The sequence below is a fragment of the Manis pentadactyla genome, chromosome 3, assembly GCF_030020395.1.
Source record: "Manis pentadactyla isolate mManPen7 chromosome 3, mManPen7.hap1, whole genome shotgun sequence".
NCBI lineage: Eukaryota > Metazoa > Chordata > Mammalia > Pholidota > Manidae > Manis > Manis pentadactyla.
In genome coordinates, this window is record NC_080021.1 from 150,165,224 (window position 1) to 150,189,772 (window position 24,549).

Genomic DNA, 24,549 nt, shown 5'->3' on the forward strand with positions numbered 1-24,549 from the left:
AAACCAATATTTGAATGAGTTAGGAGGTGCAATAAACTTACCCTAAGTAACAACCATGAAGCTGAAAAAAAAAAACTGCTTTATCTTTTGCAAGCTTCTCTAAAGAAATACATACCTTAATACAGTAACAGACACATCCACACATGGCTCTCAGTAACTAGTCCACAGCATAATTTTTTAAAAACTAATGATAATAATAGGTCCTATGTACAGCAGAAAAAAAATGGTAAGTAGAAAAAGATTTGTTTAATTGTAATGGACAAAAAAGAGGACACTCTGCTTAAACAACAGAACCAGTTAATATGAATTGAGGTATATGTTGAATTATTCACGTATTCGTGAGTGTTATTTGTTATCCACTCTCTGTCATCCACTCAGCCAACCTGGTCCTTGAATATTAAAATGAATTAGTTATGGTCCTGGACTTGAGGTTCTCTGGTGCTAATCAGAGCACACTTTAAAAAATAGAGTACAGCAGTAACACCTAGCCACAATAAAAAGAGGAAACAAAGTGTGAGGTGGCCACTGGAAAATGGATAGTAGGGGACCAACAGTTGGGACTAGTAAATTCCAGCAAGAACTTCATCAGGGACTGGAATTTATAAAACATGAAACTTAATTAAGTGGGGCTTGTTCAGATGAGCAATAAAATATCAGAAATATCGGCGAGGATTTTGTCACGAGGGTATGCATGTTTGAAAAGAGTTATTAGGAAAGAAAGGATTACAGACAAGTCCGTGGCTGTGGATTGAACATCACTGAAATTAGCTAAAGGAGACATGTCAAAGTCACGAGTAACGGAGTTAGGATGTTGCAACCTAATGCCGTAGTTTAATGAAGGCATCCTTTAATCCTGTACTAGAGTCATGTCCGTCAGCTACACATACCCTGTATCACAGAATTCCTCTTCTAAAAACAAAAAAGAAAATGTTCATATGTCTATGTATATATATGTTCATATCAGTACTTTATTCAAAAGCTGGAAACAACTCATGCCCATCAACATGGAATAGATAAATAAGTTGCATTATATTCATTCAACAGAATATAATGATATTTTCCTTGGAATTCATGTTATTGCTTCTGTATTAAGTTCCACAGTCAAGTTCAAATCCAGGCAGCCTTGCTCCCAGTCTGAGCTCTTAGCTATCACTACACCAAATCTTGAAAGCATCCTTAATTCATATGCTGATTTTGAAGAACACTATACAAAATCTTTAGGTGTTTCCATCTAACCTCTGTCCATCTCCAGCATGATAACCCCGAGTGAATCACTGAACTCAATCCTGGAAGACTCATCCTGTGCTATGATTATATGTCTTACATAAAATTACCAAATTCTTAATTCTGTTGGTATATACATGGATGAGAGTATTTTTTAACTTCCCTCCCCTGACAGAACCTACTACTCTTAAGCGAATCATCCATTCCAACTGCTTTTTCATATAACCACAGTGGCTGGGATTACAAAAAAAGTTACATATAATGTGAAATCTTACCCATCTTAATGTTTGTTCTTTCCTCAAGTACATGTTTTGATTCCTTAAGTAAACCCAAAATCTAGCTAGTCGGTGAATTAGAAAAGTAAAAGGTAGGTGTTCCTGGTTGATTACAATTCCCTGGATTTGCCTCAGTTTCTCTGTACCTGCTCTGCTCCCAAACAAGTGTGACCCTATCCCAGAGTTTTGTTGTCTGACACCCAAATTTAAGTCTACCTCTGATTCGGTAGCTTTACTGTTGCTACAGTCCTTTTACAGCTCACAGTGGTTTCTGATGAGACACTGTAGAAATGGAAAAAAATTTAGATCATCGACCTCCATTACACTCTTCTTCACATTTATATTCTGATATTTCAGACTTGCTTGTGAATGTTCCCTCTTTGGATCAAGATTTCACCAGAATTGAGCCATGAGACTGTTTTTTCAGGATATTAGGTGAACTGTCTCAGAGAAAACTTTCAGAGAGTTGACAGTTGTTTATCAGCTCAAGGCTGAAGCTGGATCTTGTTCAGTGGGTTCTGGTGGTCACCTGAGAAGGGGCTGCTGCAATCTCTTGGGCATTTATGGTATCTTCAGGTTTGAAAGATCACAGCTAAAAAAAAAAATGTATTTCAGTGAATATGATCAGAAAGTCATAGATGTTTTTCCCAAGTTCTTTTACACACTAGGGTCTTCTGGTTGGTGCTGCTGCCAAAAAGGTACCTTGCACCCTAAGCCTGAATAATATTTAGTATCATCTCTCAATGCTACTCTTTTTTATGATGATTGTAATACAGATGGAATGCTTTTCCTTTGGCTATGGGCCTGGGTCTGGGTGACTCTTGGCAGTCTCAAGTCATATAACTGCCATCTCTAGCCTCTCACTTATCATTTTGATGTTCTTTGCAACAGAACTCAATATTTTCTCTGTACTCCTGTAGGGTTTTATTTGATGTGAGGGATATCTAGCCTTTCATATGGTTTTCAAATGTTAACCTGACACAAGAGATGTATTTCATAATCTAAATTTACCCAGGGAGACAAGCTGGATCAGTCACTGTGCTCGGGAGCCACTCCCCACTGCCCCCCAGCCCCCATCTCCACCATCAGAAATACAGAGGCTTGTATGATTTGGGGGTTTACCAGTGCTCAGTGAGCTACTTCTTGGGTTTACTTTTCAAACTGGGCCATTCTAGTGGCTTGATTCTCATTGGAATAGACCTAGACTTCTGCCTTTGTGACTCCTGCCTGTCTCAGGTACATCACCCTAGAACCTACATGGACTTCATTGAGAAGTGTTCAGATAATCATGAAATACACAGGCAAGCTACGTCAGTGACTGAGAGCATGCACATGGCAAAATTTCACCGATCATACCTACCTACTACTGTACCCAAAGCCACCACGTTGCCGTATCAAGTCATGGATGTGAATTTTCCTGGTGTCAAAAGGGAATAGGAAAGAAAGCATTGGTGGACTGACTGTAGACTTCCTGTACTGTCTGGTGACTCCCATTTGTATAGATACAGAGATGTATTAGTTTGCTGGCTGCCATAACGAAGTACCACAAATTGCATGGCTTCAACAAGAGAATGTGCTGTCTCACAGTTCCATCTAGAAGTGTGCGATCAGCAGCTTTGATTCCTTCCGAGGCTGGGAGGGAAGGATGCATTCCTGGCCTCGCCCCTTGGTTTGCAGATGGCCTTCTTCTCTCTGTCTCTTCACATCATCTTCCCTGTGTGTATGTCTGTCTTTGTGTCAAAATTTCCCCTTTTTATATGAATACCAGTTATATTGGATTAGCACCCACCCTGATAACCTCATTTTAACTTGATTAACTCTGTAAACACCCTATCTCCAAATACAGTCACATTCTGAGGTACTGAAGATTATGATTTCAACATATCTTTTTGGGGGTAGGCATAACTCAACCCATAAATACATAATAATTTAAGTAGTCATGCCCTCCTGCCCCCATATGTAGACATAGTCTAGGGTTACTGAGATGAAAATTGATACTACTTTGAATCAATTGGGTCAATCGTTTACCTCATCCACAGAGCAGGGATTTAATCTCTGTTAAGATGTACAATATGCTAGGTAAGTATTTTCCTGATTGACAGCCATAAAATAATTTAAAGATTATATAATCATAAAATTATTTGACCTTATATACCTGCTGTTTTAGTGTATAAGGCTCTAGGCTGAGAATTGGGGTCCCTAGCAGGTAGAAAGCTAGAAGATAATCCTAATTAGGATTATTCCTCCATACTTTGACTTAGTAGCATTGCTACAGTCTGATCCTAATGCTACAACTCATGTTTCCAGGACCTGATCTCTTCCTCTTTATATACTGAGGGAATATAGCCTGGAGCCTTCAACAGCAAAAACATAAATGCATACACGTTAAAACATAGCTAAGTACCTAGACTATTTGCTACCATTTGATATTTTAATAAAGATAGCCTTTAAAAACTAAATTTGAAGTGAAATTATGCTAAACTTCATTATACATATTGTTAGAGAAAACTTAAGAACTTAACCAGTCAACTTTTACCTCCTTTGCGCTAAATCCAGATGTCTTCTTATTATTCACATTAATCCTGAAGAGCAATTCTCTTTCTGCTAGTTCTTCTGAACTTTGTTTTCTGCCTCCCTGCCTTCCATGTTCTTAGTACGTAATCATCAGTCACATCAATAGAACAGGAAAGCGTGCCCCCAAGGAGTCATTGAGAATCATTGCTCTTTATAGTGATAGAAACATCTCATATGAATCCAAATATTAACAATTATCTGGATGATAGAAGCAAAATAATCAGTGTTTCTCTTCTGTTTATATTTCAGTGCTATAATTGTGTGTTTGTTTATACTCCACCTGATTCTGAAAAAAAACTGGGGTAGCTTCTACAATGAAATCAGTCCAACAATATAAAGGTAGCCTAAGGAAATTAGAATACAAGAAAAGTAGGGTTTTAGTAAAATAATATAAATTCGATAATATGTTTACCATGTAAAGTACATGGTAACACTTTATTTATTTATTATATTAAAGAAGGATATAATCCACATATTTAAGGATGATTTATCATCAGAGTGTCAGGCAATATATTACTGTACTAAACCAAAAATATATGTCTTGATGGAGTCATAAAAAGCATTTTATAAAGTTCAATACATTTTATGACTGTAAACTTTAAATACATTAGCCATAGGAAGGAATTTTCTTAACACAATAAAACCTTAATATTTAAAGATACCATTGTAATGGAGCAACTTCAGGACATTCTATCCTTGCCAATTGCTCTTTTGTTTTACTTCTCTGGCTTTTCAGGAATTCCACATTTGGAACCATATTCTCTCTAGTTTACTTTCCAAGCTAGGAACTCAACTCACCAACAGTACTGAAACAATAACATCCCCTCCTTTGGTTATATCATCTCTTTTTGAGAGTACAGGAGATTTATACCTTCTAAGGAGATAATTAGCTAATCACAAAATCTCCAATTTGCTAATGGACCAACTGGAGACTTAATGAAAATCTGAAGTTTTAATTGATTCAAACAATGAATTCCTTGTTTGTAAACTATTTCCATGGTTTGTTGCTCAGTATGTATAAGCAGTTTATATTCTTATTTTTATCAGGTGAATTTTTGATATTATTTGTATGTGCACTTATGTGCATAAGAAACTATCTGAAAGTGCATAAGAAAGACATTTTTCAACATCAAATTTACATGATCCTCAAATGCTTATGAGTATTTTGTTTTAGTTTTATTGTCAGAGCTTCATTGGAACTACTAAGAATACAGATTCTAACCTATTAAGATATTTCTGAAGTAGAATATATTTCTAGGAATCAGAGATAAAGGGGAGAAATGACATAAAATAATGGAGAAATCTTGCATGAATTGGCATTTGTAGTCAAGACTGACCCATTATTCACCAAAACCATTTTCTCTTACTGAACACAAAGAAAGTCTATATCTTCTAGAGTTTGTAGCAAGTAGATTGGAACCACCTGAGTGATGATGGATTGTGGTATAAGGGAAACAGCACTTGTAGGCCTGAGCATTACCCCTTAGGTCTGATCACCCCCCTTGTTCTCTTTCCTTCCTATTGTGAATTCAGCAGCCCCACAGAAGAAAAGATCCTGAATACCTGAGTCACCCACCAGAGAAAGGCCACCACGCATAGTCTGCCTGATTTACACTGCACTGTGACGTGGTAAGAAATAATCATTTATGCTGCTAAGTTAATGAGGTGTTGGTTCATTACAGTGCCTAGTAATAATCACTCTAACAGAATCATGATGGGGTGCCATCAAGTAAAGAGTAGGATTAAATAAAATCTCTGCTTCTGTGAGAAAAAAGAAGTAAAAAAAAAAAAAAGAAGGGAAGAGAAAATGCTCCACCTTGGCAACCATTATTTGTTTGTGTTATTGTACAACCAAAAAAAAATAAAACAGAAGAAAATGCTATTTAAAAGGTTTACAAGTTCAAATTCTGTCCACATTGAAGTAATTAGAACCAAACATTCCCTTCTGCTGTTGAAAACTGAGTAACAGAAATGAAAGTTGTTTTCAGAAGTTGGAAAACATAACATAGGAAAATGACATAAGGCAAGAAAACAGAAATGAGAGTTATGGTTACCTTGTTTTCTATCTACAAGTACTTTCTAAATCATGGCACTGGAAGAACAAAAAAAACAAGAAAAACTGTTGTCTTGTTGGACTGAGAAATCAGAAATTGTTGGGGAAGCTTGAGCCAGCTGGTCATGCATGCAGAGTACTGTAGAAGGTGGAGGTAGGCAGAGGGAGCCTTTTGAATCTTCAGCTGCATGTTACACTGTGCACACATAGGATTAAACTCTATCAGGCTAAGTAGGTGAAAACTTCTGGGGAGCTCTAAGCTGGATAAATTCAGAGATCACACAGGGCTGGAAGTCATTTGGATAATGGAGATATTTGGGAGAGGTGCACAAAACGCATAGCAGCAAGGCTAAAGTAACCTAGAGTAAAGGCTATTCTAAACCTTCCTTAACAAAGGTTAAAAAGAAATATCAAATGGATGAAGGTAATTAAGGTTAAAATGTACTTTATCCCCAGATTTGTCTATAGATTAAATTTATCACAATCAAATTCCAGCACTTCTTAGAAACTAGAAAGTACATATTAAATATATGTGGAAATGCAAAGAACTTAGAATAACCAAAATTATTTTGAAAAATAAGTTAATCTGGAGAATTTGCACTACTTGAATTCAGGTTTTATCGTAAAGGTCAGTAATCATAATGTCATTGGCATAAACAAAACATAAGTTAATGGAACAGAATATAGAACCACGTACATAACCAATTGGCTTTTGACATACTTACAAAGGCAATTTAATGGGGTAAAGGTAATCTTTGGGATAGTCACATACAAATAATAAAATGAACCTCAATTTTTATCTTACATCATACACAAAAACTAACTCATAAATGGATCATAGACCTAAATTTAAATCAGAAATGATAAAACTTGTAGGAAAAAACAGGAGAGATTCTTACTGATTTTTAGACAAAGGTTTTTAAATAGGATGAAGAAGACACTGAGTTGGACCTCTGATTTCCAGTCTAACATGTAAGAAGCTTGAAAATTACCATTTTGTACTACCAAGTAAAAAGGTGAACAAACTGAAAAATCAACAACTCTTGTATCTGTAAAAGAAGTGAGGTCACATGGAAAATCGCTATCTCCAAACTAGGAGAGTCAGACAGGTGAATACAGAGAATCACAAATTATGAGAGCAGAAATCCATCAGCAGAAATCTCTGCAGGAACAGTACCGGGGTAGGGAAATCTGAACTATAACTGATGACTTTCTGGAAGCTCAGCAGACAAGTCTTAAGAGTCAAAAACTTCATGAAGACCCAGTCAATAAAGGGGACATCACACTTTTTCTGAGTTTTATTTCTTGAAACTCTACCTTGTGCTCTCAGGAACCATTTTGAAATACCCCAGTGCATTCTGTTCTTAACAAGGTCTGTTCTGAGGAGAAACAATTTAATCATAGTCTAACCTCCTGGGGTTTTTGACAGAGCCCAGTAGCAGGGGAACCAAAATGCTCAACTCTAGCTCACTCTAGTCATCCTGTATCACTGATATTGTAAAATTTCTGACCTTCCATAATATTGATCAAGTACAAAAGGACATTCATCATGCTTTTATTTATTTGCTCACTCATTCAACAAATATTTATTGTGCATCTAATAAGTGCCAGGTCCTGTTTTGGGTGAGGCTATAGCAACAAAGAGACACAGTTCCTGGCCTCATAAACCTTATATTCTAGTGTGAAAGTGAGATAACAAATACACATGCAAATGCATTACATAATTTTACGTGTTTATTTCCATGAGGAAAATAATTAGGTTAAGAACAATAATGCATGAAATGAATTACCATGTTTTCCCTTTGTGGGTGAAATGTGTTCACATTGTTTAATATGCCCACCTTGTAAATAAAGCTGAACACAGGAAAAAATTCCACATGGTGAGTAAAAATATGAAGCAATTAAGGAAAAACAAAACACTGAAATGAATAAACTGTTGAAGTAGGTTGGATTAGCAATGTGATTTTGCTCTTTAGACATGTTGCTATGTGGCATTGAAGCAAAATTACTCAACGTTTGCTCTGAAGTCTTAGTTCTATAGTACCTTAAAAAGCCAAGTCTCCACACACTCAAATGGACAACACTGAAATGAAAGAAGAGATAATGTTTAACTTAAGTATATTGGCAAGGTGGTAACAAAAATCTAAGTTTGCCTATCCCTCAACATGCACACACACACAGGCAGAGTTTTGATGAGTGAATTGTATGGCATTACCAATAAAAACAGGCCAGTGATGAGCTTAGTTGAAAAGGTTTTTGTACTAGAGACTTAGAAAGTTCTGTGAATGATAAACCTGAGGTCTGCTCTTTTACTATATTGACTGAATTTTTAAATTAATGTTTCAAAGTATAAAGGAAAAAATGAATAATGAGACAAGTGAACCAATAAAAAACAAAGTAAGTATATATTGGACAACTAATTATTTTAGACACCAGGTAAAGTGCATTTGTGTGTATTATCTCAGTTAATAATGTACATAGGAGCAGAGAAAAATAATGGCACATACCAGTGACATAATATGTGAATTTAAAAAATCTAAACATGTCCTCCTGTATCATTTTTCAAGGATAAAATGAGGACAAACTGAATGTTTCTAAGTGATGTTTATTTCTATAAATGTGGCCTACTGGGAGAATGGGCTGGTGTGGGACAGTTCTCAGTCCCAGAATTTGTGGCTGCTTTTGAGTCCTTAAAATTTTTCCTTTTTACTGAATCTTCTCCATAATGATTAAAAACAGATTTTATTTTATCTTGAAAAACCTGAGGTTTTTAAAAAAAGAGAACATATAAGTATCAATTGGAAGAGCGGAGAATGAAAACATTCATTGTGATTCTTTACTATTAACTTGGACATATCTTTATAATCATATAACCTCCTGAGACAGACTATAGAGACTGGATCAGATCTGTATATAATGTGCTGAATTTTAGTGGCAGAAATGAAGGGTAAAATATTTGTCTCCATGGGGACAGATCCATTACTGCACTTTTCAAAATGTCAAGGTTACTTTTGAAAAGTAGTTGCAATTTTCTCCCATTTTACAAAGATAATTCCCTGTTTGTACTTCACACATAAAAATCTGTGACTTAATGAAAATTTGTCTTCACAGTAATTAGGATAATAATCCCAAACCTAGCATGGTTTAGAGTACAGAGTATTTTTTTTTTAATCTCCAGATTCCAGGGAAGTAAAAGCATAGTGTTATTGATGATTTAGAAATATTTTGTCATTTTGACCACTTCCTCAGTTTTGTAGAAGGTATAGTTTGTTTCAGAAACATTGTCAAATAGGAAATCTCTTCTGGGAGTGTAAATAGAAAAAGGAAAGCCCATACCTGTAAGTTTGCCTTTAATATCATATAAAACATGTTGTATTTTGTTTTCTACATTAAAATACATACAAAAAATATTAGTGTCAGACTACCTCTGATAAGCTTAATTTTACTAGACAAAAATAAATTATGTTTATGTGTATTTGATATGCTTTAAGTAAATCCTGATTATATATGTATAGGAATAGAACTAAGCAGTGCAATATACTTTTAGAACCCTTAAACCCCCAAATGTCATTGTAGTACAAATGTCAAAAATACTAGTAGCATTTGGAGGTAGATGTTAGATAGTGTTTTATGAGATGGAATGGTGAACACAAAATAAAAGTCTCAAATAATTTTAAAGAAAATTCTTCAATTTTTGTTCATTAGAAATTTTAATATAACAGATATTTTTTAAAGTTAGTCTATTTAAGGAAATTTTGGTAGACGGCCAGTTGTTAAAGATCAGTAACTATAAGCATTAAACTAAAAATTTCTATCACCATGCTAGGAATCAGGAGGAAAGATGGGCTGGATTTCAGTAATTTTGCAGATGTCAACAGGCTGTTTTTATGTTGAATAATTCTTTTTAGTCTATAAACTATTTGTATAGAAAAAAAGCACATCAAATATGGCCTTCCCTTGCAGAAGTTAAATAGTATGCCTTTAAGAGAAACATTTAAGACATGAAATCACATTAAGAAATATTTAGGTTCAATTAAATATTACAATATATCTTCTATATCAAAAGTAGGCATTTTCACATAGGTTGTCTTATGTTATCTTTGCCATAATTTTGTGGAGTAATTATTTCAATATTAAAGATGAACAGATTAGGCTTATAGAGACTAAGGAACTTGCTCAAAATCATTCAGCCAGTTGATGGTCAGTGTGAACTTTCAATGAAGCTCTGCTAACCGAAATCTAGAGCTATTTCCACTACCTATGCTGACACAATAAGTATAGCTTCATTTGGACATAGCAATAAATCTTTTATTTGTTCAGTAAATATTTACTAAATTCCTAATGTGTCTTAAGCTTTGTACTACATAATGGAGGTATAAGAGTTACCTTGACTGAACTCAAGTAAATTTCGTTCTTCCTCTTGTATATAATATGTTTTCCTCTGGCTTCCTTCAAAACTTTGTATTTAACATTAGTTTTCACCAGTTTGACTGTGTGCTGAGGTGCTATTTGTTTGTATTTATCATGCTTAGATTACATGAGCTTCTTGAATCTGTAAATTTATGCTTTTTACCACATTAGAAAGATTTCTTCATCCATTTATTTTGTCCCTTCATCTTTTTTCTCCCTTGTGACTACAGTCACACATATGTTAAACCATTTTAGATTACTGCACAGGTCCCTGAGTCTGTTCATTTTTTTCTATTTTATTGTCTCTGTTATGCCATGTAGGTAATTTATTGCTCTATCTTAAAATTCGTTCATTTTATCTTCAGTCCTCCCCAAGATGCTGTTAATCCCATTAGGTAAAATTTTTATTTTAAATATTGTATCTTTCACTTTTCAATTATTTGTTCTTTTACAGTTTCTTTTCCTTTATTGAGATTTCTTTTTGTTCATTATCAATATATTTCCATATCCATGAAGATAATTACAGTAGTTGCTTTAAAATCTGTTCTACTCATTTCAACATCTTGGTCATCTCTAGTTTTGTCTCCATTACTTTTTTTTTCTTGAGTGTGGTATTTTTCTGTTTTGTTGAAATTTGAGTAATTTGGATTTGTGTCTGGACATTGTGAATTATACACTGTAGATATTCTGGATAACATTATATTCCTCCAAAGAATACTGACTTACTTCTTTTAAGCAGGCTGTTATCTTGCTAACTCAAAATCCATTCTTTTTTTCCTATGTGGTGCTTGACATCCAAAATCTCAATTCAGTCTTTTTAGTTCTAGCTCTTCTAAGCTTGCAATCTTATACATGTTTTGGTTAGACTTAAGCCAGATATTTAGGTATAATATGGTGTTTCTATCTTACCTCTCATTTTACACATCCTCCTCACACTCCACTCCACCCCATCTGAAATTTTCAGCTGTGTGGTTGTCGTGAACTCTGCCCTTTGGCTCATCCAATCCAATAAGAGTCTTCTCACTTGCATATTGTAGCTATAGCACATTTCCCTGTTGGTGTCTGCCTTCAGGCTAAGACTGGTGAAACCAGGAAGCCTGCCCAGTATTAGTCCCTTCTACTAAGTGTTCGATTATGTATATCTGCCTTTTTTGCTCAGTGCTCAGGGCCTTAGGTAGTTGTTTCTTTTTATCGTATTACTACATGGTTTATAGTTGTTATCTGTAGAAGTATTGTTCAATAAGAACTAATCAACCATTAACAAAAGAGGAATCCAAGAATATTGACTTCAGATGTTTGTTCTTTTGTAATGTAAGTATTTATATACATTTCCCTGTAAAGATTGCTTTAGCTGTATTTCACACATTTTGATATGGCAAATCTTTAACATTCATCAGTTCAAAGTATTTTCTAAAATGGCCTATAATTTCTTCTTAAGTTATTTATAAGTATTTGTTTAATCTCCAATTATTGGAGATTTTCCAAATATCTCTATATTACACATTTCTGTTTAATTCCACTGTAATCATGTAACACTAACCACAAATTGTGAATATACCACACTTTGTTTATCTAGTAACTTTTGATGAACAGTTGAATTATTTCTAGTTTGGGGCTGTTATGAGTAAAGTTATTTGAAAATTCAGCTACAAAAATGTTGGGTAGACATATGTTTTTATATTTCATGGAATTACTTGGTCATATGATAAGTGTATGTATAAACTAAGCTGTCTAAACGCTTTCCGAAAGAAATGGCATTATTTATTTTCCCATCAGTAATGTTTGAGGTTTCCTGTAGCTTTACATTCTCACTGGTACTTGGTAGTACCAGTCTTTTAAACTATAATCATTCTAGATGTATATAGTATCAGCTTGTGATTTAAATTTGCAATTCCTTAATGACTAAGGCCATTGAACATGTTTTTACATGCTTATTTATGAGCCTCAAATAGAAAAAAGGTACTTGAATGAATATTTTGAGAGTCATATAAGATAAATTAGTCAACACACTGAATTTCTATCAAGCTTTGTAGTACTTAACCAGGGAAAATACATTGCTATATGATATAGTTCATAAAGTACTTTAGACACATTCCCTTTAAAATCTAAAATAGCTAAAGATGCTGCTGTTACAAATAATTTTTAACCTTGCACTGGAGGACTTAGCTAGCATTATAAAATAACACCAAATCAAGGGGTCTCTGCATCATTGTGATTGCTCATAATGCTTTCAGGTGCCTAAGTCCTTGTCAATAATAAACAGCACCTGATACCATCCCCTGATGTCTAGTTTTAGATAATGATGATCCTTTACAGACAAATCTTATGTTCAAAAAGATCTGAAAACTGAATATTTTTTGGATCTTTAATTGGTAGAAAATCCTCTCCTGACCAGATCTCATGTCATAAACACCTGAAATGAACTTACAAGAAGCTATTTATGTTCCTTATTCCATTTGGTATTAAGATTCATATAGTTTACTGCAGAAATATTCATGTGGGCTTGCCTGACACTCAAGAGGACTTTTTAATGTAATATATAGTATATGATCCTTATTACTCCAAATTCTGAATTCCGTGGTACCCATGACTCTGCATGTGTTATTTAAGGGACCTGTTAAAGTAAACACTTATCAATAGTATATTTTACTATGTAACCCCCATAACCATACTATGAGATATATATTAATATTATTTCCATTTAACAGATGAAAAAAATGAGTGGCAGAGAAGTTAAACTAACCTAAGGACAAATTGCTTGTAGGTAATAGAACTGAGGTTTAACTCAGGCAGCCTGGTTCAAGCTTACACTTTCTACTGCTCCTATAGTTCTTTCACTCAGCCCTAAGATAACTGCACCTTTCCCCCTTTTCATTAGATTGAAAGAACATGTATACTCCCATTTAAGATTTGGAAAGTGTACCTTGTTTGTGAAATGTGAAGGCCCTTTTCTATCCCTCATCCTCATCTCTCTCCACCATTTTATTCCATTTGCAATACTGAATTTTGTTTCCCAGTCGAAACTATTCCTTCTTGACATCTCTGAGTTGGTTTTGTTTTTTTCCCATCCCTTTGAATATTCCTTCTATGTTGTTTCATTTTTTGCTTTCTCTTATGCCTTACAAAATCTAAGTATTCAATAAAGTAATGCTTCTGCTTGGTTAACTTTCTCTTTACACTAACTTTACTCTCAGTAAGATTTTGCTCTCAGTTTCTGCCTTGGACAGAGAGGAACCCCATTAAGGCTCTAGATGACTGTTTCCTCATCAGCTGGTGAACTCTGTGACTTGTCTGTGCTTGATGTCTGAGAGCCAGAGTGAAGAAGGCCATAGAGTATTCCACGGGATCTGGAAAGGCACAAGCTCACTTTCCTGATGACAATAACACCAATTTCACCAGCTCCTACCCCACCTACCAGCACAGCATCTTCAGCCCATTTAAAAAAATCTTTCCACACTCCAGCAAATTTTAGAAGCCAGAAAATCATAAGGAACCATAAACAGGTCTGATTCACAGGATGTTGCTTGTGTTAAGTTTGGCCCACCTGACTGTGAGCTCTTGGCAGGTGGGGACTGATTATTCTGTCCTGTGCATTCCTTTCTTTTCTTTCAGAACTAAACAGTATCCTTATGTCACAATGGTAATAAAATTTATTTTAGTCCAAATTAAATGCCTTAGTCTAAGGCAAAAGGTGATTGGTAGGGCTGAGAGAAGGGTGCTTTTCAAAATATGTTGTTTGATTCCCTGACAAGAGGAAAAACTACACAAAAGTTTATTCACTGATGTTTGCATTCTAATTTTAGCTCCCAAGCCATCCAGTGCCTTAGTATGGAATAAAGCATTTCCTTTATGCCTTGCTTTGTTTATTTACATTTTTCATTTGTAAAATAAGAGAAATTTGCCCAATCTCCAACATCTATAGTAAAAATGTGCATATGATAAATTTTATAAGGGATATATAAATATATATGTGTATGTGTGTATGTGTATGTGTAAAATATATGATAATTTCAAAGTGGCTAAAATATATCACAAGTAGGAAAAATATGCAACATATTATATGTATATAAATATTATACATAGAGACATATGAACTGATTTCAGTACAAGCATCCTCACGAGTGTGTGGAAGTACATAGAAAAGGATAAATCCCTGGAAAGAAAGCTGATTTGTTATAAATAAAACAGTTACAAAGTTCAGTGAAAGAATCTTCAAAGTAATAAAAATAAAAAAATAAGCAGAACAATTTATATGGCCAGGCAAATAAGATTACCACCAAAGGTAGGAAGGCTATTAGTGTATAACTATGTCATAAATAAAAATGAAGTTTCAGTGCAGAAATGCAGCTTAATTCAAATTTGGAAAGCAAAGGGCATCATAAAATTCCGTTAGCACTAGAAACAATTGTATCATCTCATCCCTTTTAATCTGAATATGTGCTCTGCTGATCACTTGTCTTTATTTTTAACAAAAGTGAGATTTTTAGGGTTCAAGCTCAGACATAGGGAATTTTAGTATTAGCTTTACCTTTACAGTTAAGCATAAAGTCAGATATATTAATAATCCATCAAGACCTATCACTATACCTTTTCCAACACATTGCTTCTCACATGCAAGAGTTTGAGTAAGTACCACTTTGTCTTGCATTTCTTTTTAAAATTTGTGAATATGTAATACATTTGCATGCTTCAACATTCACAGTGATAAAATACAAGTTCACATCTTTTCTTGAACTCATTGGAGTGCTAATGTTGCACGTCAGCCAACTGGTCCAAAAATCTAAGAAAAGCCTGGAGCCTGCAGGGAAGCAAGATGTGAGCAGTGGCTTACCAGGACAGGATGCTGCTGGACAACAAGCAGGGTTAAGCCGGGGTTATTGGCACATTCGTGGAGATTGCACACTAGCAAGAGCGTGAAGCTCTGGGGACTGCAAATATTGGAGGAGTCTGGCAACTGAGGACTCATAGAAAATTTTTCTCGATTTCTGAGAAAGTCTCCCATGTGGTGCAGAACTGGAGGAAGCAGCAGCAGCTGCTACGAGCAGGTCAGAAGTTCAGCTGAGACATTTCTTCCCTATCATCCCTACAAAACTAAAAAACCTAAACTTGTGGTGCGGGAGGTCAGAACATACTGGTGTCCTTAGGGCACTGGATAATCCATGGCAGCAGGGGAATGGAAACAGGGAAAACTAAATTTCAAACCCTGGAGGAGGGGCACAGAGATGTCCTGGACTCAGAACTGCAGAGCAAGCTACAAGACTGAGAACCAGGGGCATATGCCTAGGACAAAAACTTAGTCAAACAACAGAGAATAACTGTGCCTGCCCCCACCACTCCCCAGTGCATGACTCCAGGAAAAGAAACATCAAGTAACAAGAACTTGCAAAAGACAGACCTTCATTGAGGCCTAATGTAAAAGGAAGACTAAAAGATTAGCATGGAGCAACCATGGAAATAAAGGGCCCTCTTAAAATCCCTATCCTAAATACAAGGTATCACTGGAAGAATTTGAAACCTATGGTATGTTGAGGGTAACCATAGTAACAGCAAACCTGAAAACCAGGTTTAATAGGTTAAGTAAACTGCTTCCCACACCAATCCAAGCAGGAAGAGAACCATGCCCATTTCCAAGCATAAAACTATTTCGCTTAGTCCTATGTAGATGTAGATGTTGGAAGTATATAAGGGAATTTAAAAAACTATGATTAATATGTTAAAGGGTTTAAAGGGAAAAGTAGACAATATGTAAGATAGGTGGTTAAATTTAACAGACATATAGAATTACAAGATTCAAATGGAAACCATCAAAAATGCCAAATAGTCACAGGAAAAATGTCTTCAGTGGGCTTATTAGTAAACTGGGCACAGCCAAGGAAAGAATCCATATATTTGAAGACAGGTAACAGAAATCCCCCAAGAGAAAATACAGATTGTGATGAAGGAACCTATAGATGAATGAACTAAACACATTGAAGTGAGTAGGGAAGTGAAACCTACCTGAGTAACTCTGGAAAACAGTGTTTTGACCTGGTCCTGTAAAGCTAAAGACAAAAATAACCATAGACACCACGTTTCTCTGTGTGCATATGGGACATATTATCAAACTGTTATATATTAATTCTAGGCTTGAACAAATAAATAAATTGTAGATAACAAGAGATTTCTCACTGATTGAGAAAAGAAGAGGTAAATATTAGAAAGACACAGAAGCCAAATTAAGAAAGAGCCCTCAATGACTAAGACTGAAACAATTTGAGTCACAAAATAAATAAACCTTTTGGATTATATTCCAAGAATAAAATAAATATCCATGAATCTGGAGATTTTAGGTTTCAGCCCAACATGTAAAGTGGCTGGATATCAATACATTTGTCCTTACCAAAAGTAAAAAAACTTGACAAACTGAAAATCAACAACTTTGTTAGACCCATAAAGCACTGATGTCACAGGACAGCCCACATTACCAAAACCTGGAGAGTCAGGCACCACCAGAGAGATAAAGCATCAGAGATTTGCTTACCTGGAACAGAAACTGCCAGTCAAAGATAATTTATTTAGTGAAGGTTAGGAATTAACAGACTTTTTAAAGACTAGGGAAGATAAGAACACCTAAAGGCTGCTGTCAGAGGGGACCTCTGCACTTTTTCAGGCTTTTCCTCCTGGAACAGCACCAGACTTTCATTGGAAGATGTGAGGAAGCTCTCTGAGTGGCCCAGACAGGAAGAAGGGAAAAGCAGTCATTGCGAAACCCTCACAGACCCTTCTTCTGTAACAAAGTCCTAATCTCCAAGATGAAGGACATCCTTAGAAGACAGTTCAGAAAACTTATCCCAGCTTGGGGAAAGGAAATGCACTGCACTCTAGCCTGATCCTTCCTTCCCATTTCACTTCAGAGGGGGAAAAAGCCATAGTCAACAGGGGTGAGAGTTCAAGGAAATATACTGCAAACACTGGCACTGGGAAGGGAAGTAGGCTGCAAGAGCAACACAAACTCTACCCTTGGAGGAGAAGTAGAAATACTCTGCAGGCCAAACTCCTGAAACTCTGATACAGAAGATCAGAGCACTCCTCTTTCCTCCATAACCTATCACAACACTGACAAACCTCCAGAAATCGTAACAGTGGACTACAGAAAAAGCTGCAAGACACAGGCTTCTTATAAAGAGCAGTACAAAGGGAAACTGAAAGCTAAGAGGGGAGAAAAATAAGACCATTTGAGTAATCCAAAGCCTCTGGTGCCTATAGCTAAAATAAACATTAAGTGTATACCAACTCCCAGGCAGCTTACTATAAATCCTCATACTAATGACCTATTTACCTCAGTATTACCCTATACAATATGTCTCAACAAAATTTATAAGGCATGCCAAAAGATATGGGGAAAAAAAACCATCTGAAGAAATAAAGCAAGTATTGGAACCAGACACCAATTTGAAAAAAAAGGTGATGGGATTATCTCATAGGAAATTTTAAGTAACAATGACTAATATGGTGAAAGCTCTCAAGGAAAAGGTAGGCAATATGCAAGACCAGATGGAAAGTCACAGAGAGATGGAAACTATAGAAAGAATACAAAAGAAATGCTAGAAATGAAAGACAGTATTAGAAATGAAGACTGCCTTTGATGGACACGCCAGTGGACTTGACAGGGCTGAGGAAGGAATCTGTGAGCTTGACTATAATAAAAACTACTCAAACTGCAATACAAAGAGACAAAAAAAGGAAAACAAAAGGCTAGAATGGAATGGGGAAGGATAAGATAGGAGAACATCCAAGAACTGTGGAGCAATGTCAAAAGTTAGAACCTGTGTATAATTACAATATCAGAATGAATGGAGCAGAAGAAATATTTACAGAAATAATGGCTAAAAACTTCCCAAATTAAGGACAGATATCAAACCACAGGACCGGAAAGTTCAGTGAACAGGGTAGATACTCAAAACACTACAAATAGACATACACAGAGTCAAACTCCAGAAACCAAAGATAAAGAGAAAATACTGAGGGAATCCATGACCTGGCAAACATGTTACATGCAGAAGAACAAGGATAAGAATCACAGCGGACTGCTTATTTAAACAAAAACCATGGGAGAGTGGAATAACAACTTTAAAATGCCAAAAGAAAAAGACTGCATCCATGAATTCTATATCCTTTGAGATTATTCTTCAAAACTGAGAAAGAAATACTTCCTCAGACAAACAAATGCTGGGAGAATTCCCAGCCAGCAGACTTGCCCTGCAAAGAATGTTAAAAGAAGATTGTTGAGTGGAAGGAAAATTATAAAGATCAGAAAATTGAATTTACATCAAAGGAAAGAGAGCATTAGAGAAAGAATAAGTGAAGGTAAAATAAATTTGTCTTATTCTTACTTGATCTAAAAGGCAACTGTTTGGGGCAATAATAGTAAAGTTATAAATGTTTGTAGCATATGTATAAGGAATCAATAACAGCAATGTCACAAGAAAAGAGAATTTTGGAATACTAGGTCATAATGTATTTGCACTATTTTTAAAGCAATATATTTATTTGAAGATGTATGTGGATAATTTTTTAATGTATATTGTAAACACTAAAAAAGATATTTTTTAAAAGTTTAAATGGTGCAGAGAGGGAGTAAAATTAAATCACATAAAATATCCATAAGCCCATACTGATATAATAAAGGGATTAAATAAATAGGAGGTTGAAAAGGAACAATACCTCCTAAAAAAATAATTTAAATTGATAAATGTAGAATGAAGGAAGTAGAAAACCACAGTTAGAAAGCAACACTAATAATTGGTGTGGTCAGGATCCTTTGGTGAATTCTAAAATTGGTTGGCAAAGTACATGAAGAAACACATTTTTACATAGTCTTATATCAGATTATCTTCCCTAAAACCCTTCGTACTTACAAAGGGAAAATAGAAACTATATAATAAAGGAACCTGCAGATACTACCTTATTTTAGTGATGAAGATTAACATCACTAATATTAACACACACCGTCATGTGCCCCCTGATACGTTGCACTATGAAGGGCCCATTCATCTCTGATATTCTTGCCCAAAATGCATATCCTCAAGCTTATTGTGAGAAAACATAATACAAACAAAATAATAACTCAAATTAAGGTACCTAACCAGAGTCATAGTGTCACAGTAATAAAATCAGGGAGAAAATGGGGAACTGTCTGATTAGAAGAGATTTAAGAGTCCTAATGAGAAAATACAAAGGAATTCTTGATTAGATTCTAAAACAAAAAATGAACATTATTGGAAAAACTGGCATTATTTGAATAAAAACTGTGGTTCAATTAATGGCATTTACCAATACTGATTTTTCAGTTATATAATGATGTTAAGATTTAGGGACGTTTGGAGAAAGGTGTATAGTACACTGTACATTATTTTCCAACTTTTCCATAAGCCTAAATTATTTCAAAATAATTTTTTTACTATGGTATATGAAAAGTCCATCTCAGTTCCACTTCTATAAACTATATTCTTCCCTCATTCTGTATGTTTGTTAGCTTCATATTATCTTTTCTGATGATTCATTATGCAAATAGAAAGATATGTGAATATATGCTTTTAGAACCTTTCTTACATGCCATCAGCATACTATCTGTGCACTCCTGCACATTGAATTATTTTAAGTGAATTATTCAGTTAAAATGTATCTTAGAAGAGCTTTCACTGAGGTCTTCTCTGTTCATTCTTACACTGCACAGAATTCCCCTAGGTGAATACACCACAATTTATTCACTCTTCTGGTTTAGGACTCTTAGGTATCCCTAATCCTTGGCGAATAAAAATAATATGCTGTGAATAACTTTGAACATTATGTATGTTATATATTGGCAAGTGTTTATGGGGGATAGATTTCCAGACCTAGGACTGCTGGATCGAAGAGTAAATTTAGCTATAGTTGTGGTAGATATTTTCACCTTCCCTTGCCAAATGGTAGAATCATTTTTCATTTCCACCAACAATGTAATAAAGCGCCTGTTTATCCATAGACTCACTATGGGTGTTCCTGAAGTTTTCATTATCCATAGACTCACGATGGGGGTTCCTGAAGTTTTCAAAGTGTTTCATGTTAGTTTATTATTTTTCTAATAGCATAATGATGTTATTATTCCTCCTACAACTGAGGAAATAAGGTCCGAAGGAGGCTCTGTCCTCCTCATATAAGTAACCAGTATCATTTTGTGATGAGTCCATTTAGAGGTAGTCTTGCCGATCTGGAATAACATGACCTAGGGCAATTCTTCATGGAAGCAAACTGGACACTTACATCAAGTTGCTTGGTAGACAGAAACTGGTCTATCTGAGATCAAATAACTATTCTAATTTACTTACTCTCATTCTTTTTATCTATTCCTGTTATTAATTTACGTATTTGTATTTATGTAGTCACTCCAGCCTGAATGTATACTTAGAATACATAGCACCACAAAACTCAGAATCCACAACTTAAAACAGACAAAATTAAACTCCAGTAGTAGAAGTCTAGATAATAGTTACCCTTGGTGAGTAATAATTGGCGGCATGAACCAGGAGCTTCTGGGACACGGTAATGTTATGTGTCTTGAGCTGGGTGTTGGTTATGGGTTGTATGTATGTGTTGTGTCCTTTTTTCTGTGTATGTCTTATAATTCATTAAAATGTTTACAAAAAATTTTCCATGGCTTAAGCCTCTACAAGATAGTTCAATTGAACACATCTGTCCATGTTCTTCCATCTACCTTAGTAAGGGATAAAAAGGGACTCTCATTCTTCTCTATAGCAAACCTTGGGAGAAGGATAAAATTTACATATCCACATGTGCAAGAAATGTCAAATTTTGTTGTATGAAGCCAAGTAATAATTCAATCTCAGTTGACTCTAGGATGACATAAGGATATGGGATACCAGTTTGATGTAGGAAAATGATTTAAAGGTCCATACATCTTGGTAACTGCAGACATGCTCAGAGTTCATCCTTGTATAGCTTTTTGAAAGGAGGCTCCCAACATAAGCTTGGGAAAAATAACTCCTTACCCAGACTCTGAGTTTGGAAGCTTTCTCTGTGTGTTGCCCAACACTGTATCATTTATTAGGGTTCTCCAGAAAAACAGAACTAATAGCTTTTATACACATATAACATATGTACACATATGCATACATATATATATAGAGAGAGAGAGGTTGATTGATTATAGTAATGAGCTAACACAATTATGGAGGCTGAGAAATCCCATAAGACCTGCTATCTGTAAACTGGAGAACCAGGAAGGCCAGTGGTGTAATTCAGAACAAGTCCCAGTCCAACGGCCTGAGCACCAGGAGTGCTAATGTCTGAGGGCAGGAGAAGGTGGATGTCCCAGCTCAAGGAAAGCGAGCAGTTTGCCCTTCCTCTGACTTTTTGTTCTGTTACGTCCCTCAGGAGATTGGATGATGCCCACCCACACTGGTGACAGCAGTCTTTACTCAGGCCACCATCCAAGTGTTAATCTTCACTCAGTCTACCATCCAAGTGCTAATCTCTTCCAGAACCTCCTTCACAGACACACTCAGATATACCAACTCTCTGGGCATCCCAATCAAGTAGACACATAAAACTAACTACCCCAGGATGGTGGTCTGGACCTTAATTTTTTTTCAGCCCTTTCCCTCCTTCCAGTCTTAGAAAATACCCCCTGCTCTCTTGCTGCTTCTGTCCCCGACCCTGCCTCATTCCAAAGCCTCCTCATTCTCTCATGCTTTTCACCAGCAAAGGACTCTACTGACACAGGCTTTTAAAAATAAAGGTTTAAATATCAGGAAGGAAACATTGTTCAAGGAACACTGCAGACCCATCCAGCTCCCCATACAAAGGCATAAAAAAATATTTTTAGAGAAAGGGAAAAGGGAAAAATGCAATTAGAGAAAAAAACTTCAATACTATTCTGGCATATTTTTTCCAAAGATTCAAATTCTTCTTTCAAGTACTAAACAAGACCCCTAAATACGCATAACGTAAGCCAATTTTGTGGTTCTTCAACTATCAAGATGGAGAATGTTTTATTTTTCTCAGGACACTTCTGAAAGTCTGTCCTTTTTGTGATTGAAAAGGATACTTTGATAACCTACCTTTTGGGGGTAAGGTGGAGAGCAGTGATTAAAATCTCAAAAGCTATGGTATAGTAATGAGAGACTACCTTCAAGAACAGATTAATTTACCTATAGGAAAGGTTTTGTTAGGTGCCAAAGTAGTGGTCACCCTTGGCTTGATTAAATAATAATCATAATGCTTCAGAACACAAGGCAATAAAAAGCAGTATACTCATACTTTTAAAATATTTATATGTCTTCTTCTAGAGACCAAAGATAAATTTGAATCTCTCTTTCTCACAAGGGTTTACTAAATTTTCATTTAACATTTTGGATGTTTCATTTAAAAATTTTTAAATACATTTTAAATCATTACAAAAACCTAAGTTGTATCTATAAATTCTTCAGTGAAGTCACCATAATTATTTAATAGCATTAAAAGTCATGATTTAAGACTGATTTCCTACATATGTATTTTTTTAAGTATTGAGAACACAATTAAAAATTCTCAGTTTCTTAAATGCTGAAATAGAAGTATTAGATTTTCTGATAAGGAAAACAGGTAGTCAGCATTCTCCTTTATCCTTCCTCATTCTCCCTGTTTGATTTTTTTTTCTCCAGGTTGTGTTTTTTTGATGGTTGGAGGAGTGGGGAGAGCAGGCGAGTGGAGAGGGAGTAAAGAAGTGTTTGTGAAGGGGGCAACTTCATTGTACAGAACGGTCATTAACTGTGATGCAAACGCCAATGTTTCCATGGAAACCTCTGTCCACTACAGAATATACTAGAGCAATTTTTGAACCATTTGTCCATTTGATTAATTATGTCTTTGTGCCAAAGGCAGCTTGGCTTGATTGTCTCATCATGTATTAGAGAAGCTACTGCTCTAACAAATGGGCCTATTGTTTTGGGCCTATTCATCTTGGTGCATCCCTGTGAGCTGATAGACATTTCAGCAAAATGACTGTCCCTTAATGAGCTGCAGCCTGTCAGAATTGTTTAGGACTTCATGCAAGGCACAGACCATGGTCATGACAGCCTCAGTTATTATGACAATGAGTAGGATGTCTATAAAGAGTCTATATAAATACAATGACCCTCATTTTGATATAGCATAGTTGCTTTTTAATTATCAAACAGTATATTATATTCATAAAACACGCCTCAATTTTGTTCCAACATAAACTATAAAGTTTTCTGACAAACTAAGTGAACATGACCACTAAATCAAAAGGAGTAAAACGTTTTTCATAATTTGATAGAATTGTTATTGGTTTCCAATTATCTGAAAAATATCATGAATGCAATTATGGGAACTGGCTAATGGAAGCATAACCAACACTTTTGTTCTATTATGATGATATTCATGTGGGTTTTCAGTCCTCTAAAGGGAGTACAAACTAATTTTACTTGAACAAATATTCCTCCAAAACAGAAAAGCAAAGCAAAACAAAACAAAAAAACAAACAAAAACTTGGGGAGGACCCATAATTTTTAAAAGCAAATATATTTTTAGTAAATGGGACAAGTACAAAATTTTTCTGGCTCTCCCTGTTCACATGAGACGATGGGATAATAACCTACTCTGGTTTGCAAGCACTCACCTGTTGACTGGCTCTGAAGACTTTGGAAAGTCTTATCCCAAAGCCCGAGCATCTTTCACAGGGATCAGCACTTAATAAAGATGTGTTTTTATGTCCACATTAAGTTGTAATAATTCTGCTAAAAAAGAGAGAACATATTGGCCATTTTGATTTCATGTTTGCTCAAAGCAGGAGCAAATTCACCCCCAGAGCAGATGAATGCACTTTCTAAGAGGGATGATGGGCCAGTCACAGCCAGAGTCAACATGCCTGAAACATCCCCTTTGCCAAAAATTAATTATAACACTTAAGAAAAGCTTCCTCCATGTTTTTAACTTGTATACTTCATCTTCACTTCTCTCACTCTTCTGTCC